This window comes from Mus musculus, chromosome 2, assembly GCF_000001635.26.
Source record: "Mus musculus strain C57BL/6J chromosome 2, GRCm38.p6 C57BL/6J".
Lineage (NCBI taxonomy): Eukaryota > Metazoa > Chordata > Mammalia > Rodentia > Muridae > Mus > Mus musculus.
Genome location: NC_000068.7, coordinates 19340899 through 19352541, shown reverse-complemented (window position 1 = coordinate 19352541; position 11643 = coordinate 19340899). Strand labels below are relative to the sequence as shown.

The window sequence follows — 11643 nt, the reverse complement described above, 5'->3', positions numbered from 1 at the left end:
TTTAAACACAATGTGTCTCGACATGGCTGATGTTCTGCCTATTTTATTTGAAATTTGTTACTATTTCTGAATCTTTGAGTTTGGAATGTTCAGTTGTTATTTTCTTACTTGTCACACTTGTGGGATAGTTTTTTTTTTTTTTTTTTTAACCAGGTAAGTCATCTCCCTGGCCCTTCAGTGCCTTTTATATTCAAGAATAAGAAGTCTACAACTGTAAGAACATGAATATGGATGGACAATATCAGCAACGTTATTGACTTGTTTCTCGGTAGATACAAAGAAAGGAGTTTATGGTTAATAAGGTCTTTATTTATCCAGTGTATTTTATTTTGATGTTTTAACACAGCTTCACTATGTTTGTTGCACAGGTTGCTCCACCTGTCTCATCTGGGATTACAGGCATGTACCACCATGCTGGGCATGGTGTGCTTATATGTGGTAGTTGATACAATCACATTATGCAACATTGACTGACTTTGTTAGGTCATCTCTTGGGGGTGGGGAAGTTCTGTGGTTTCACTTCCTTACTGGACCTGTATCATTGAGCTAATTATATTAGTAAAACAATTCACCCCCACATGAACCATTAATGAAGTGCCTCCATTATGCATGTATATTCCTTAGCATGGCCTGAGCAATTCTCCATAAATCCCAGCATGCAAAGCGCTGACAAGTCAAGGCAGATGAAGCTCCTCTTTGGTGGAGGAGGCTAGCTTCCTGTATTGTGACACAGGGTGTGCATGGAGTTTCCTTTTGTAAAGCTGAGATACTGTGGCTTCCAGACAATAGGAGATGACCACAGAACTCACAAGACAACCAAGGCAAGTCTGGTGGGGAACATGGGAAGGAAGAGTGGTTCTTTTTCATCTTTTTGTAAACTTTCTGGGAAATTATCTTTCTGAAAGCTTCATTAAGAAGGAAATAACCATCCTTATTTTGGTCCATATTCTAAGACTTTTGAAACATGGAATGTGTTCCAGGAAAATGAAACAATATTCAAGTTCATTTCCTTAAGATTTCCTGATCTGGGGTCAAATGTGTTGCAGAAGGACTTAGGAAGTTCTGCTTTTCTTAACTACATGATCATTAATTTATTCAGTTGTACAAAATGATGGCTTTCCTTGTTATGTTTTTATGCATATGTATATTATATTTTAAACTTAATTCCTCCGCTTTTCACTGAGAAAGCTGTGTACAGAGACAGAAGTACCTGCAAGAAGGGAGTGTATGTATGATGTCTTCGTTACAAGTGTAACGAGCCAGACCAAACTACGGGGAGAGAACTGTCTATAAAAACTGACTTGAGTTCTCTAGACTTAGGGTACTCAAGCATTTGAAAGCTATTGCTACTCCTTGGTTTAGAGCATTCTGAAGAAGCAGGGTCCAGTGCAGTCTTCTGACCAAACAAGTCTTGAACAGTGGCAGTGGCCCAGGAGCAAGATGAACCTCTGTCCCAACCGATCTTTTGGGAAGATGAAGGTATATCTTCTTATTTCCATGGATTCGCATGAGGAAGTGTGGATCCCAGAGGAAGCAAGGAGCTTTGAGGATACCCATAGGCCATCAAGCAAGTGATATGTGAGAAACAGTAGCAGTGTGAGCTCCTGGTGAGGTTACAGAGATATGTGACTTGTTGATCTAGGAGTGCTCTCTGCCGACAGATTGGCATGAAGCTAACTACCATGCAGGGAAAAGATATAGTCTAGCACACAAAGTCTAAAACATCAGACTAGGTCACCAGTATTAGAGAAAGCCAAGGCGAGTTTCATACAGAATTCTCTAAAGCAAAGGTCAGCTCTATCCCAACCATAGGTAGCCATATTTGTTCCCTTTCCATAGCTCTGACAAAATGCCTGACGTTGGATACTTTATAAAGAAGAGTTTTATGTAATTCATAGTTTGGAAGGTTGAAAGTCAAAACAGTTTGATGAAGGAAGGCATTGGCAAGGATCCCACTAATTGTCAAGTCATGGAGGGTGGCTTCACCATGGGACAGGTGTGAGAAAGAAATCACGGAGACAGTCAGGAATCAGGAGAGTAGGGAGGGGCTAATCTTAGATTTTCATAACAACATTATTAGGCCTAATCAGGTCTCCATGGTAACTGCCTAATGCCTTCTGAGAACAGTGTTCCCGATGACCTAACCACCTCTCACATACTCCATCTTAAAGGTCTCGGCACTCGGAGCACTCAGTCTACAACACTCGGAGGACAAAGTACATCCAAGTCAGAGCATTAGTATTATGTAAACACTTCCCTAATACAACCACTGCCTTTTCTTATCAAGCAGTACTCCTCTCTCTCTCTCTCTTTCTCTCTCTCTCTCTCTCTCTCTCTCTCTCTCTCTCTCTCTCTGTCATATGTGTGTGTGTGTGTGTGTGTGTGTGTGTGTGTGTTTCTTCTCTGTCTTCCTCTCCCCTACTCTCTCCTGGACCCATGAGTTGGTGCACAGTCCGTTGCTTCAACTTTCTAACTAAATCCAGTATGCTAGGGTGAGAAAGAAGAGAAACAATGAAAAATCAAAACACTCCACCCCGTACCTGAAAACTATGTGCCTCCCCCAGGCATTTTGCCAAAGACTGAAGGTGACCAGAAATGGTGCCTTCAGACTGAGAAATCACTAGTAAAGGAGAGTATCCCTTTGGCCTCACCGTGCTGGAAGGTACAGTTACAGAGTAAGCAATGTCCTTAAACTCTCCAGGAATCGAAATTCCTTAGAACACTGGAAACAACAAAAATTTATCTGAGAAAGATTGTCATCTGAGGAGGCTGACTTTCATACCCAAATTGGGGGTTTTAAGAAGCAAATTTGGACCAAGGATGCTGCAGCAGGTGTTTCCAGGTTCTTGGCAACAGAGCTATAAAGTATTTAATATAAAATAAGGTAAAAATAAATAAATAAATTTAGAATAAATGTAAAATTTTAAATAAAATATAAAATATTTAACTATAAAATATTTTGATAGAGTTTTTAACGGGCACTAGAAATTAACCTACCACTGAGATTGACTATGTTCATTCTACCATTTAAAAGAAATAAAGAAGAAAGAGAGCAATCACTGAGAGTCATGACTCCTCGCTTGTCATTGACATCTTTGACTATAACAGTAGGAAAGAATCGCTGACCTAGCAAGCCTGGATTAATACTGAGCTTTCTGCTTAGGAGACTCAACCCACAAAATCCTTTGGCTGTAGGCTGTGGGCAGAGGGCATTTTCCTAAAAGGAAGACACATAAAGGCTCACCTGAGCACATGCAAGGAGCAATCCATTAGCTCATTTGAATCCAATCTGTAGATCTGGAGGGCTGGAGGGCAGCGAGAACCATTTTGATACAGACAGAGACAGAATTTGCTCTATTTCAATTTTAGAATCTGTGCTAAAATGGGCAATTTAGAATAATAAAGCTATCATGTGCTTCTTGGTCTCTCCTGGCTTTTGAATTGTTGCATTTAGATCTTAACTCTTTGCTACGGATGCTTTGTCTGGAATATCTTACTGATGTGCTGACTTTGAATATATCCTGTTTATGGAGTGAGAGGGAATAATAACTGAGTGTCCTTTCATGAGGCTGATCCCTCATAGTGTGGTGGCAGCTTCCACGGGAAGGTGATCCATTTTGCCATTTAGTGTTTACCTCATTTCTGCTAATAAACTCCCCCAAATTGGCTCAAATGGACATTCCATTGGCTATCAGTGAAGAGACTAAGAGACACTTCCAGCTTGCACATTTCTTCTACTAGAAGGCTGGCGACAGAGCTTTGCAGGACTGAGCAGCCCCAGCATCTGGCACACAGACACTGGGAAAGACAGAGAAGACCTATCTAAGTGGATGATGTTTACGGATCCTACGTCAGTGGATTGCACAGCAGAGTCCCAGCCCCCAGCCCCCTGTTATCAGTACAGAATCCTGGGTCTCACCACACACCTACTTGATGGGTAGCCTTGGGAACAGGAGGATCCAGTTATCACCAGAATCCAGATGGTTCTCATGGCCAGTGAAAGTCAACTGTTTTCTCAGAGTGGGTGTCTAGAATGAGCCAAACAGACATCATGCATTAAATATCATGCATTAGATATCCAGATTAAGTTAGTGCAAGCTAACAATTGCTGGATGAAACATTGACCCCACACACACTTAATATATGTGTGTGTATACAAGTAAATGTATGTGTAGATACATTTAATATCTCATATCAAAGAAAAAGGAAAAAACAATTGAACTGAAATTGAACACAGGAAGTAAATAAATGATTTACTGAAAAAAAATCAAATGTTTAATATACATAAGACCTAACAGCTGCATGAAACCTGGACAATGGTCATTAAACAATCTGTTTTTCTTTAATTAGATTAGAATAATTAATATGCATAGTATGTGCTTTGTCTCAGATATTGTAGAGATTCTACTGACTTTGAATATATTCAGTTTATGGAGTAAGATGGGAAAAATAGCTGAGTGTTCTTTGATATGGCTGGTATTCACTCACCTTAAAAATGGACACTTAGAGTATTGGAATAGCTCTATTCTGAGGAATTAGCATATAGTATTTTTTATTAATTAAAAGCATACCTATATCTATAAACAGGAATAGTCTTATATTTATCATTTATATACACTTAAATTTTTACAACAATTAAAATATGTTCAATTTTGCTTTTGCACCAACATTTTGGCAACAGGTTACATGTGCAGGGGTGGGAAAGAGAAGGGTTAGTCATAACTTGTCAAAGTTCTCAGAACATGTAACTGGTACGCACTCAGTCCCAAATGGAATGCCCATATGACCCCCACCCCCACCCCCTGCAAGGCTCAAGAAACACCATGGAAGATGGGGGCATAAAAATGTAAGGACCTGAGTAAGAAATGGAGTATCTGTCATGGGGCACTGTCTTCTGTGCATGATGTGGCCGTTTTGTTCCTGAGCTTGCAGCTCTTCTGTGTACGAGACATGCACAAGATTGGACTCATCACCATCCTGCATTGGAGGGAGAAGAAGTTCACAAGGCCCCACCCCTTCCTAAAAGTCTGGCAGGCAGCTGATGGTTTCTAGGCAAAGAAGAAACATTTCTTTCGTGACATAAGGAGCCCATACTTCTATAAATAGCCCTTCCCTCATGTTCCTGTAAACAACCCTATTGAAACTCATTGGTGTGCTTGTGCGCTCTCTCTCTCTCTCTCTCTCTCTCTCTCTCTCTCTCTCTCATACACACACACATCATGACAGTAGAAGGGGTCTAGTTGGGAAAAGAAGGGGTAATGGGAGTGAATGTAATCAATTTGCATTATAGTCACACATAAAATGCCATAATGAAGCCCATTGTTAAATATAGTTAATATCTGCTAATAAAAACTTTTTAAAAAGATAAATTAATAAAATATTATACTATGTTATCTTTTGCAGAGTTGAAAATGGTGGCAGATATATATATCCTGATACGAAAAGCTCTCTAAAACACAAATGAAAGAGAAATTTGCAGCAAATTTTCTCACTTATGTAAGACAAAAATACATAATGTCTGCATACAAGTAGCACATACAATCTTCTATACAATATGTGTTTGGCAAATATCTAGCAAACTGGTAAATTTTACAATTTTATAACTTTTAAGATTCTTTGTTTGCTTGCAGTGCTGCGGACTAGTCATGTGGCTCTGTGCTTTTGATACAGGATGTGTATGGTACATGGGCAGGGAGCTACAGCCTTGCACACGCTAAGCAATGCTCTGCCACACAAGTACATACTTGGAAGGGTCTCTATTCTCTTTCGGTAGCTTGCTGTTCTGGGGAAAACATACCCCATTGGCCTTAGTAAATGATCTCAGCAATTGTTTGATGAATTACAATTATATAATTAATAAACTGGGCAGTTGGTGGCCAATTTCCCAGAGAGATGCCCAGTCAGGGCTCTCTCCAAGACTCATTGCCACCATAATGGTAAGGCACATCAGAGACAAACAAGCAGACATTGTAGGTCACCTTGCTTCTTAACCCCAGGTTTGATGCTCCAGATATTAGCATCTCAGTGCTCAGACATCCAGCCTACCGTTTGCTTCCATGTGCTCTGCCAGACCCTGGACACCCTGTGCCCCACCCTCCCCCAGCTCTGTTTTCAGTGCATGCTCATGTCCGTGTTTCCCAGTGATCCCTATAAAACTGTGACAGGAGTCTTGAAGCCAGATGTGCAATTACAAACTAAATGTTGGTGTCACACCCTTGATTGGTCTTTCAGGGCTCTTGCCTCAATGACAACCTTTTCTTTACCCAGCCTGCTAGGCTTCTCTCTGGCCTCGTACTCTCTTCTGTTAGTAAGTCACACAATTTCCAAGAAAACTTTTGATCCCCGGATGCTGCAGCCCCTGATCACTTGATCTGGCCCTACCCCATGCCTGGAGCAGTCTCCACTGACTTCTCCACATTGGCTCCATTTCTTTCTGGACAGACATGGAAAAGTGCCCTTTCTGGGGACATGCCAAAGTTCCCTTTAGTCCTTCTGCTGTCACTGGGAAACCTAAGGTCCTCAGATTTGAGCAATTTAAGAATCAGTATGGATCAAAGAAGACCAAGGCATACCTACTGCCTACATGAACCTGCCAGAACAAAGTAGTCATATCTTTATGACCTGGCATTCTGACCCTCAATCCTGTACTTGTGAAACTACTATTCCTGCCTTACCCTGATGTTGAGCCTGAAACCCAGGTGGGATCTCCCCCCCCCCTCCCCCCGGTCTCTCACAAGCAGGCAGTTATGGATGGAGGTGTTCCACTAGCTCATGCAATGCTCCCATCTGTATAACCTGCCCTTGCAGGACTGCGTAAGCTCTTGATACCAGGACATACTGCTTTCCCCCAGCCAGCACTCGTTTTTGTGATGTCATGATGCTGTTTTCCAGAGTTCTAGGTCATGGCAACCTGACTTTGGAAGTCATGAGTTAAAGCGTGTGTTTGCACTCTGAGCTGACTGTACAGAACAGGTCTCAGCTGGAACAGACAGGCCACTGTGGCACAGGCTTGCATTCTCACTAATCGAAGGGGGTGGCAGGATTGTGAGTTTGAGGCCAGCCTGGGCTGTATAGTGGGATCCTGTTGAAGAAGATCAGAAAAAGAGGGAGAGATGAGTGGGGAGCAGGACGAAGAGGAAGAGGAGGAGAGGGAGGAAAGGAAAGGGAGAGAGAGGGGAGGGAGAAGGGGAGGAGAAAGGGATGGGGAGAGATGTCCAGCAATCATAGGAGCCAAAAACTGCCTATAGTCATTCTGGGACCTTCTGAGCCAGCCTAGCAGTCTGGCCAGGTGCATCTTCCCCCCCCCGCCCCCCCCCCCCGCGAGGGATTACTGTCAGATTTAGAATAGAGAAATCATCTCACAAGTGTTCTAACCTGAGCTCAAGCATGAAGCGGCAGGTGTAAGAGGATGGCAACCCTCACCTACGGCAGGGCCCACTCCGCTTCTGTGCTTTGCCCCTCCATCTTGTTGCATCCTGATTTTGTTGCCTGGTTTTGTGTCCGGAGATCTTCATAGGCCAGGTGAACATCGCAGTGAAACGCGGTGGCTTTGTGCATAAGGGCTTCATTTTTCACAGCCATCCTTCTAATAAAAACTGTTTGAAGAAGGAGAGATTGAAGGTTTCTGAGGTTTAAGCCAGGTTGTCATCTAAATCATCATCTCTTCTGGACAAAGCAGCCATTGTCTGCGGGAGTTGGCATGACGGAGAAACCACAAGAGGGCGCACAAAGCCTCGGAATAAATGCTTCGTCTATCCTGGACGCTAAGGAGGCAGAATTGCCAACCCCAGCGCTGGAGGACTCTAACTCCTCCAGACATACGAATGTTCTAGAAGCCCTTCGAGGATGTTTTCATGGTTAGATAAAGAATAGCACTGCAAGTGCACAGAGGGGAGATGTAGGAGGAGTGTTGAGAAGAAAGGGAGTGATTGGCAGGAGAGAAGGGATAAGACAGGAAGACCAAAGGCAAGGAGAGAGGAGAGCCGGGTGGGTGGGAGGGACGGGTGGAGAGGAGACAGGAAAAGGAATGTCGCTTTTTATAGGGCCGAGAGACACGGAAGTCTGGTGTTTCTGTGGACCAGATGGTGTGGCAGGGGAAGGGACCAGGCTGCGGCTTCTCTGGGGGAGAAAGCTGGATGTCTCCCAGGTCTATGAAGTCTGAAGTATGGCGTGAGCTGTCTGAGTCTCTCAAGGGCTTTCCCAGCCTGTTTGCCAGCCTGCAAACTTACCCTTTCTTTGTTGTCACTTTAAAGTCACAACTTGCCTTGACCATGAACATCCATCCTCCTGGCAAACAAGGCCTCATTTTGACGTCAGCAGGCCATGAGGCAAGAGAAGGTGGGCCTGGTAGTAATGACTCCCAGCTGCTTCACGATCACATTTTATTACTGATTATGTAAAACTTTGAGATAATGGAAAAGGAAGTAAGTGGTTGGTTTTTGTTTTCCATTTAAAAATATGTCAGTCCAACAAGAATGGGTAATATTTTGCAAGCTCTTCCTGTATTTGGGGTAGAGATGTAACCTCTAACATTCAAGTGGCATGGGGAAGGAACTGGAATTATCTCTGTCACAGAGGTGAAGTGACTCACCCAAAGACACTTCGCAAGCAGCAAAGGCTGACTTCTGAGCCCAGATCTTGCAACTGCAGAGCCTGTAGCTTGACTAAAATTCATGTCTGTCCAGTGAGCCCAAATTTAAGAATCTATTTCCAAATACCTCTTTGTCATCCATGAATGGAGTTCTTAAATATCTTGACATTAGGACCCCTGTATAGTGTGTGTGTGTTTTAACCAAGTTTCTCAGAAAAAAACCTACAATCTCCATTGACCTTTTTTACAGAAATGATTAATTAGTTACAACAGACTACTGTGATTGGAGTGTTTTAAGCCCTGAGGCAAATTATCTTGGACTACTTTGGTGCCCTAAATAGTCAATTTTTTTGCCTGTTCTGAAAACATCCTGTAACTATTAGGTAAATCATTTTAGAATGTGCTATCAGGTCTCTGGCTTCCACTGATTCAGAAGCCATGAGGCTCAGCAGATACCATTTGAAACCTATAGCATTTGAAGCCTATAGCAGAAATGTCCCACTTTTCGGTAAGTACCTAATTCATGAAAAATGTCTTGAGTTATGACTTTCTTTTGTTGTGTTACTATAAAAAAACTTCATGAATCTGCTGTCATATTGCAACATGGAATCTAAAGTAACCTAAATCGGTGTTCCCAGGCCATGGTTACTCATATTTGTCTCCAAAATAAACTATCTCTTCTCTTTGAGATGAAGGCTATGTTTTCTACTTGACAGCAAAGTGTGACAGCAAAGTGTGTCCCATAAGTGTGTGTGTATGTATGTGGGTGAGCAGATGGGTGAGCAGGTGAATGGGCTGGTGGTGTGTGTGTGTACAGAGACCTACATCAGTATCTTTGTCCCTCACTCTTCACCTTGTAGTTTGAAACATGGTCTCTCACTGAACCTAGTGCATATAGATTGGCTTGACCAACTGACCAAGAAAGTTCCAGGGACTCTTGTCTCCTTGCCCTAGCATTCAGGCAGATACTCTGCACACCCAACTTTTTACAGGACTTATAGAGATGCAAATGGAGGTCCTAATGCCTGTTCTGACCATTTACCTACTAAGTGAAGATTTTTACCTGAGAAATTGCCTCGGGTTGCCTCTGTAGCTTTTATCTGTCTTTATTTCCTATATTATAAAATTAAAACAGGGAAGTCCCAATATTGAAACTTTACATTAAAAGATTGTCAGGCCGGGGGAGGAGGCTCAGTCAATAAAGTGCCTTCCATGCAAGCACAAGGACCTGGGTTCAGATCCTTCAGGTTCACAGCATCTTCACAAATCTAGAATGCAGCCATGTACAGCCTTAATCCCAGACTAGGGCCTAGGAAGGCAGAGGCAGATGGGCAACTGGAGCTTAATGGCTAGCCAGCCTAGCCAAATGGACAAGACCTAAGTTTAATAAAAGACACTGTCTCAACAACAACAACAAATTGGCAGTGCTAAGAATCAAACCCAAGGCTCTTTGCATTCTAGGTAAGTGCTCTAGACTGCTCTACAGCTCACAGATAATTACTAATCATTCAAGATGATAATAATAAACCTATCACATGTATGAACAATATAAATATTCTCACGAAAATATATTTCCAAAAGAAGTAGTAAAAGTACTCAGAAAAATGTTCAATTTTCTACTAAATATAAAGAACTATTATTTCCTATAGAACACACAGAAGATCACAAAAGAAAGACAGTCACGGAAGCCATTTTAAAATCCCACCGCTTACTGGGAACCACTGTTTTCTATCAGGAGAGAATGGAGCATTTCCTGCTGGGCTTTTGGGATCAGAGGACTTTCTCAATGAGGTGATGGAGCTGAGGAAGGGAAGGAGCAGCCTCCTGCCTGAAATCCCTGGCCAACCAGTTAAGTTCTTTGTCTCCCTTTTGAGGAATCTCTGAGAACTTTGCATGCTGGGAATCTGCAGTTTTCTCAGAGTTTTATGAACTTGCCAGGGAGCCTGTATTGATTGTACAGGGGTCTCAATGTCCCTGGCTCTTCACAGCTTTTCTAGAACACATAGAGTGTTCTAGAACAGCCTGCCTGCCTGTCCCAGCAAAGCAGTCAGTATGAAATCTGATGATCTGTAAAATATGAAATTTATAGAAACTTGGAGTTAGAAGAAATGCCAGAAGATACATAGAAGGCATGGTCAGTGAAGCTGGAACCACAGGGCTGCATTCCTTTAAAAGACAAACAACAACAAGGAAAGCCAGGCAGTGTAGAAATGTTTAATCCCAAGTCAATGTTTCTACCCCACCTTGATCACTCATTTCCTGGATAAAACACACAAGCACAACCTTTATATTTACAATAATCCTTAAACAGCACAAGAGCTGGGCAGGATCAACCCTCTATGCTACTAAAATCTATTTCCTATTGAGAACTGTGAGTTGTTACTTACTATGTTTTATCTGAGTTATTCTTAACTCCAACCGACTATCCCTTAGGGCCACGTTGTCTTGACTCCTAAACCATGGCATCTTTCTCTTCTTCCTCACCTTCTTCCCATCTTGTGGTTCTCTTCTGATCCCAAACCAGGGAACTCTAAACTCCGCCTGTGTCTCACCTGCCCAGTTATTGGCTGGCTGCGCCTTTATTCACTAATCAAAAATAACTTACGGGCAGGCTCACTGTGTCACTTAGGCCTAGTGCAGACTCTCTTGTCTCTGGGGCAACCAGGTCTTGGGTACCCGCACTTAGCATTATAATACACAGCAAAAGACCAAACCTCGTCAGCCAGGTGCCAGCACAGCTCTACTGGTGATCTTGCAAGCTCCTTAGCTCTCCGCTCATCAGTGGTTACCCAGAAGCCCTTGAAGAGATAGGATGGGTTGACAGCATGAGGAGAAGACCAGAAAACTTACTGAAAGAAATTAAGTCACCCAAAGAAAGAAAAGAAAAGAAGAGGAGAGGAGAGGAGAGGAGAGGAGAGGAGAGGAGAGGAGAGGAGAGGAGGGAAGGGAAGGGGAGGGAAGAGAAGAGAAGAGAAGAGAAGAGAAGAGAAGAGAAGAGAAGAGAAGAGAAGAGAAGAGAAGAGAAAAGAAAAAGTAAATTAGAAGGTTCTTGT

The 11643-nt window shown here is 42.6% G+C and overlaps 1 long non-coding RNA gene across 1 annotated transcript; it reads right to left on the bottom strand.

Moving 5' to 3' along the window:
• Positions 1-290: 290 nt before the first annotated feature.
• Positions 291-8225, bottom strand: 4930447M23Rik (RIKEN cDNA 4930447M23 gene). Its single transcript, NR_126563.1, has 4 exons — positions 7423-8225; positions 4855-4977; positions 3931-4028; positions 291-1604 (listed from the first exon to the last, which is right to left on the bottom strand). It is a non-coding gene; the product is annotated as an RIKEN cDNA 4930447M23 gene (long non-coding RNA).
• Between the last annotated feature and the right edge of the window lie 3418 nt (positions 8226-11643).